At 37.2% G+C, this 7306-nt stretch overlaps 1 pseudogene; it reads right to left on the bottom strand.

Moving 5' to 3' along the window:
• Positions 1 to 5619: 5619 nt before the first annotated feature.
• Positions 5620 to 6084, bottom strand: LOC100606741 (annotated as a pseudogene).
• Between the last annotated feature and the right edge of the window lie 1222 nt (positions 6085 to 7306).

Below are 7306 nucleotides of genomic sequence, written 5' to 3'. Positions count from 1 at the left end.
TTGAAGTATAGATAATTGAAAAATAACCAGATTAAAGCATCTCCATGCTTGCCTTTCAAGCTAAAAAAATAAAATATACAGAAAATAGCTTAAGGCATAGGTAGGGCATGGTGCAAAGTTCTAATCATATGACATATTTGAGTCCCAAAAGGAAAAGAGAGGGAAAATGAAACTGAAGCAATCTAAAAAGAGTTAACGGTGGGGAACTTTTTTAAAAGGACAAAACACTACACCAAAGATTTAAGAAGTGCTACAAACCCTAAATAAGATAATTTCTTTTCTTTAAAAAAAATACACACTTATATGGTCACAGAATTGTTAAAAGGTTTTAAAAATTGAAAGCAGCCAGACGAAGAATAGACATATTTTCTTCAAAGGAGCAACAACAAGGCTGGGAGATGACTTTTTAACAGAAATAATGGAAGCCAGAGGATAATGGTTTCAAAAAGATGAAAGAAAATAACCCCCAATATAGAGTTCTATATCTAGCAGAATTAACCTTCAAAATAATGACAAATAAAAGGCACTTTCAAATAAAAATTCAAAATTTCAACAGCGAACTGCTGTAAGGTATTAAGTTTGATTGTGTTGTCATATATATATAACACTGAAATCAGAAATGGAAGATTATGCTTTCTTTTTTCAAGGGTACATGAAACATTTACCAAAATTGACTGTAAGCTGGGACACAAAACATGTTTCAACAAAGTTCAGAAGATTAAAAACATACAAATACATTATCTGAAAACAGTACAACTAAGCTCAAAAGTAACAACACAACAGTAATTTTTTTTCTTGTTTAGAAATTAAGTGATGCATTGCTGTATAAGCCATTGATCAAAGGCAAATCACAATGGAAATTAGAAAGTATTTTTAACTGAATAAATATATTTATATCGATACTTGTGGGATTTGGCTAATGCCAAATTTAAACGGACATATACAGCATTAAATGAATATCCCAGAAAAGAAGAAAGGCTAACAATCAATGACCTAAGCACTAATCTCAGAAGTTTTACTTGGGTTTATTTTTAAAATGCATGGTTTGTTTAGTGGTAAAAAAAAAATCATAATAAACTAGAACTTGAAGCAGTTTTCCTTAGCTCAATAAAATGTATAACCCATATACATTTTTCAATTTTATTTATTTATTTATTTATTTATTTTATTATACTTAAAGTTCTAGGGTCCATGTGCACAGCATGCAGGTTTGTTACATATGTATACATGTGCCATGTTGGTGTGCTGCACTTGTTAACTCTTCATTTACATTAGGTATATCTCCTAATGCTATCCCTCCCCCCTCCCCCCATCCCCCGCAGGCCCTGGTGTGTGATGTTCCCCACCCTGTGTCCATGTGTTCTCAACGTCCAATTCCCACCTATGAGTGAGAACATACAGTGTTTGGCTTTCTGTCCTTGTGATAGTTTGCTCAGAATGATGGTTTCCAGCTTCATCCATGTTCCTATAAAGGACATGAACTCATCCTTTTTATGGCTGCATAGTATTCCATATGTGCCACATTTTCTTAATCCAGTCTATCACTGATGGACATTTGGGTTGGTTCCAAGTTTTTGCTATTGTGAATAGTGCTGCAATAAACATACACGTGCATTTGTCTTTATAGCAGCATGATTTATAATCCTTTGGGTATATGCCCAGTAATGGGATGGCTGGATCAAATGGTATTTCTAGTTCTAGGTACTTGAAGGAATCATCACACTGTCTTCCACAATGGTTGAACTAGTTTACAGTCCAACCAACAGTGTAAAAGCGTTCCTATTTCTCCACATCCTCTCCAGCACCTGTTGTTTCCTGACTTTTTAATGATTGCCATTCTAACTGGTGTGAGATGTGTATAACCCATATACATTTTATCATAAAATAATCCCATTTATAATTGCATAAAAATATTCTTTAAAAATCTATCAATAAAAAATAAATAGAATTTGCAAGAGAAATTAAAGAAGACCTAGTGTGCATGCAAACACACCACATGCACACACACAGGCACACACAGAGCAAACATATTTATGATAAAATATTGAAAGCTTTCCCCTTAAGATTGAGAAAAAGACAAGATGTCTGCTATCAAAAACCCTATTCAACCTTGTGGTGAATATCCTGGCCATTGGTCTAAGGAAAAAAAGGATAAGGATTGCAAATAAAGATATAAAATTCATGTTATTCAGAAATTATAAGATTGTAAATTTTAAAAATCCAAACAAATTCTATAGAAAAACCACTAGAATTTAGAATTTAGGAAAATTGCTGGAAACATGGTAAATATAACAAATTAATTTTATTTGTATGTACCAGTATCAATTAGAAGATAAATATTTAAAAATGATCCCATGTATAATCACATCAAAAATACTTTTTAATCTACCAATAATAAATAAATAAAATTTTCAAGAGAAATTAAAGAAGACCTAGTTAAATAGCAAGACATACCATATTAATGGATATAGGAAATCTCAATTTGTCAAGGCATCAAATGTCAATTCTCCCCAAATTTATAGATTTAATGCAATACAATCTCTCAGCAGATGTGTGTGTGTAAATTGAAAAGCTGAACCTAAAATTTATGGAAATACATGGGAAATAAATGTTTAGAAAAATGCAAAAAACAAAGGTAAAAGATATACACTATCAGATATTAAGACCTATAATTAAGCTAGAGTAATTAAGACAATATAATACCAATGCAAAGATCAACAAATAGTCTGTGAAAAAGAATAGAGAATCTAGACATAGATTCAAATATAAATGAATGCTTTATTACTGTCCTATGTGTTTATGACTAAAGAGTACTGGGGAAAGAATAGTCTTTTTAACCTTATGTATTTATTTTATTTTATTTTGAGACAGAGTCTCACTCTGTTGCCCAGGCTGAAGTGCAGTGGTGTGATCTCGGCTCATTGTGGCCTACCTCTGTGGCCCAAGTGATCCACCTGCCTCAGCCTCCTAAGTAGTTGGAACTACAGGCACATGCCACCACACCTGGCTAACTTATTTTTTATTTTTCTGATAGAGACAGAATCCCTATGTTGCCCAGGTTGATCTTGAGTTCCTGGGCTTAAGCGATCCTCCCACATCAGCCTCCCAAAATGCTGAGATTGCAGGCATGAGCCACTTTGCCTGGCCAGGATGGTCTTTTTATAAGTCGTGCTGGGTCAGTTGGATATGACAAAATAAAACCTTCCTCTCACATCCTTCTATATATAAAAATTAACTTTTATAGTAAAAAAAAAAGATTCTGGAAGATAATATAGGAGAATATATCCATAAATTTGGGATATTAAGAAAATTCTGAATTCAGACACAGAAAATACTATCCATAATGGAAAATATTTACAAACTGAACTATATTAAAATTAGAAACTTCTTTCCAACACAAAATACCATTAAGAGTGTGAAAAGGTAAGCCATAGAGCAAGAAAAGACAGTTGCAACTTTTTTCTGTCTCTAAACTCCTACAAATTTTTTTTTAAAGAGAAAACACGTAAGAGAGTATATTCAAATGCTCAGTAAAGTTAGGTAAAGATCAACTTCATCATTCATCAGAAAAATGTAAATCAAACTTCAGAAAAGAAGCTACATCCTGCTGATAATGATTTAAAATAATAACAATACAAAAGATGGTTATTACCACATGTTGACTCAGAAGAAGGGCAAATAGCCGGGCGCGGTGGCTCACTCCTGTAATCCTAGCACTTTGGGAGGCTGAGGCGGGCGGATCACCTGAGGTCAGGAGTTCGAGACCAGCTTGGCCAACATGGTGAAACTCCGTCTCTACTAAAAATACAAAAATTAGAAGGGCATGATGGCAGGTGCCTGTAGTCCCAGCTACTCAGGCAGCTGAGGCAGGAGAATCTCTTGAACCTGGGGGGCAGAGGTTGCAGTGAGCCGAGATCGCACCACTGCACTCCAGGCTGGACGATAGAGTGAGACTCCGTTTGAAACAAAACAAAACAAAACGAAACAAAACAAAAACCTCTTGTGCTCTCATTGGGAGTGTAATCAGCACAACTACTTTGTAAATGAATGAATTGCTGCCATACACAACAATACTAACGAATCTCGCAAACCTGGCATTGAGCAAAAGGAGCCAGGCACAAAAGAACACTGACTTGTGCGATTCCCTCTATATAAAGTTCACCACCCAGCAAAACTGCTTTATGGTGTACAGTCAAGATGTGGCTACCTTCAGGAAGGAGGGGATTTGTACCTGGGATTGGACATGAGAGAGATTCAGTGATGCTAATAATGTTCTACTTTTTGATCTGGGTGGTGGTTACAGAGGAAAGTATACTTTGTGCCGTGCACTTGTCTGTATGCCCATTTATGTTTCAATAGAGAGCTTCAACTCAAAAAACAAAAATTGTAGAGAACAACCAGAGTCAAGAGGCACCCTATGGAATGAGAGAAAATATTCTCATACCGTATATGTGTTAAGGGGTTAATATCCAAAATATATACAGACGCCAAACAGCTCAATAGCCAGAAAACAAATAACCTGATTACAAATGGGTAAAGGACCTGAAAAGACATTTCTCAAGAGAGGACATAGAAATGGCCAACAGGTATGTGAAAAAATGCTTAACATAACTAATCACCAAGGAAATGCAAATCAAAACCATGATGAGATATCACCTGACACCTGTTAGGATGGCTGTTTTTAAAAATAAGAAAGATAAGTGTTGGTAAGGATGTGGAGAAAAGGGAACACGTGTACACTGTTGGTGGGAATGTAAATTAGTACAGCCATCATGGAAAATTATATGGAGATTCCTCATAAAATTAAAAATAGAACTACCATATGAACCAACAATACCAATCCTGGGTGTGTGTTCAAAGAAAATGAGATCAATATATGAAAGACCTATCTGCACTCCCATATTCATCGTAGCATTATTCACAATAACAAAGCAATGGAATATGGAATAAGCCCATGTGGCTCTAAGTGGATGAACAGATAAGGAAAATGTGGTACATATACACAATGGGAAACTATTCAGCCTTAAAAAAGAAGAGAACTCTGTCATTTGCAACAACGTGGACAAACCGGGAAACATTAGGGAAAATGAAGTAAGCCAGGCACAGAAATACCACATGATCTCACTTATACGTGGAATCTAAAAAAGTTGAACTCATAGAAGCAGAGAGTAAAGTGGTGGTTACCAGAGGCAGGGTAGTGGAAGGATTGAGGAAATGTTGGCAAAAAGATTAAAAATTTTCAGTTACACAGGAGGAATAAGTTTAGATCTATTGCACAACATGGTGATTATAGTCAATAGCAATATGCCATTATTAGATATATCACATACTTGAAAATTGCTAAGAGAATAGATTTCAAATGCTCGCACCAAAAAATAAGTATATAAGGTAATATATATGTTAATTATCTTGATTTAGCCATCCCACAATGTGTACGTAGATGAAAACATCATGTTATACACCATAAATACATATAACTTTTACTTGTCAATTAAAAAAAATTTAAAAAACTTTAAGTGAATTGTCGGGTATACCAGAAGAGGTGAAATTACTTCATTAATGTAATTCCTCCAAGTATGTGCTATTTACTAAAATACACACTGCTCTTTTTTTTTTTTTAATTTTTAATGATCAAAACAAAGCATCTAAAACCGCAGTTTCTGGAAGAACCACTTGTTCTTGCCTGTCTTGTATCTCTCTTCAAACTTGACCTTGGCCTCCTGTAGGGCCTTGTGTTTAAGAGCAGGGTCTCTGAAGACATCCTTGTTGATGACAGTTTTGTCCAAAGGGATATCCACAGAGTACCTTGTGGGCATTAGGTGATTGTAGTTATAAACTTTCACAAAAGACTTTATCTTTGACCTCTTGGCAATCTTCTTCTTGACCATGGCAGCTGTCACTTTGCGGGGGTAGTGGTCAATTCCAGCCACCAGAGCATGGCTTTAGGGGCGATCTGAGGTGCCATCATCAATATTCTTCACGATGACAGCTTTGCGTCCGGAGTAGCGTCCAGCCAGGACAAGCACCACCTTCCCAGGTTTCATGAACTTGCCCATTTCGGCAACAACCACTCGGGTCTACAGCAAAAAGGCCACACTGCTCTTAATATCCTGAAAAGCTGGATGTTGCTATTAAATGCCATATGTTTTCTTATAATTCATTAAGGCTGTAGTTTTTTTAATATTGTATTGTAGGTTATTAAAACTCTTTTTTTTTTTTTTTTTTGAGAAGGAATCTCACTGTCGCCCAGGCTGGAGTACAGTAGCACGATCTCTGCTCACTGCAGGCTCCACCCCCGGGGTTCACGCCATTCTCCTGCTTCAGCCTCCCGAGTAGCTGGGACTACAGGTGCCCGCCACCTCGCCTAGCTAATTTTTTTGTTTGTTTTTTTAGTAGAGACGGGGTTTCACCGTGTTAGCCAGGATGGTCTCGATCTCCCGACCTCGCAATCCGCCCGCCTCGGCCTCCCGAAGTGCTGGGATTACAGGTGTGAGCCACCGCGCTAGGCCTAAACTGTTTACTCTTAAAGAAGTCCAGCAACAAAACAAAAAATTGTAGACTTTCTGCTGTTGGGTTAGGAAACAAAACACACGAGAAACTTACCAATGCACTCTCCAAATTGGAGTTAAAAGGTGTTTATTTTTTACCCCTCCTAAACCTGCTGCTCTTGCTGTTTTGTTCCAGTGAATGGCACTGCCTCCATCTGGTTTTCAAGCAAGGACTGAGAGTTTTCTGTGATGGTCTCCCTTTTCCTCCACCTACAACACTCAGTTAATCCTGTCTTCCCGTCTTCTTTTTTGAAAAAATTGATTTTGGCCCGGCACAATGGCTCATGCCTGTAATCCCAGCACTTTGGGAGGCTGATGCTGGCGAATCACGAGGTCAGAAGTTCGACACCAGCCTGGACAACATGGTGAAACCCTGTCTCTACTAAAAATACAAAAAATTAGCTGGGCATGGTGGCAGATGCCTGTAATCCCAGCTACTCGGGAGGCAGAGGCAGGAGAATCGCTTGAACCCGGGAGGCGGAGGTTGTAGTGAGCCGAGATAATAATACTGTCCTCCAGTCTGGGCGACAGTGCAAGACTCCATCTCAAAAAAACAATTACTTTATTATGTATTTATTTATTTATTTTTGAGACAGAGTCTTGCTCTGTCACTGGGGCTGGAGTGCAGTGGCGCGATCTCGGCTTATTGCCATCTCCACCTCTTGGACTCAAGTGATTCTCCTGCCTCAGTCTCCCAAGTAGCTGAGACTATGAGTGTACACCACCATGCCAGACTAATTATTTATTTATTGTATTTT

The sequence above is a fragment of the Nomascus leucogenys genome, chromosome 14 (genome assembly GCF_006542625.1).
Source record: "Nomascus leucogenys isolate Asia chromosome 14, Asia_NLE_v1, whole genome shotgun sequence".
NCBI classification, from domain to species: Eukaryota; Metazoa; Chordata; class Mammalia; order Primates; family Hylobatidae; genus Nomascus; species Nomascus leucogenys.
This window is presented reverse-complemented; position numbering and strand designations above follow the sequence as displayed.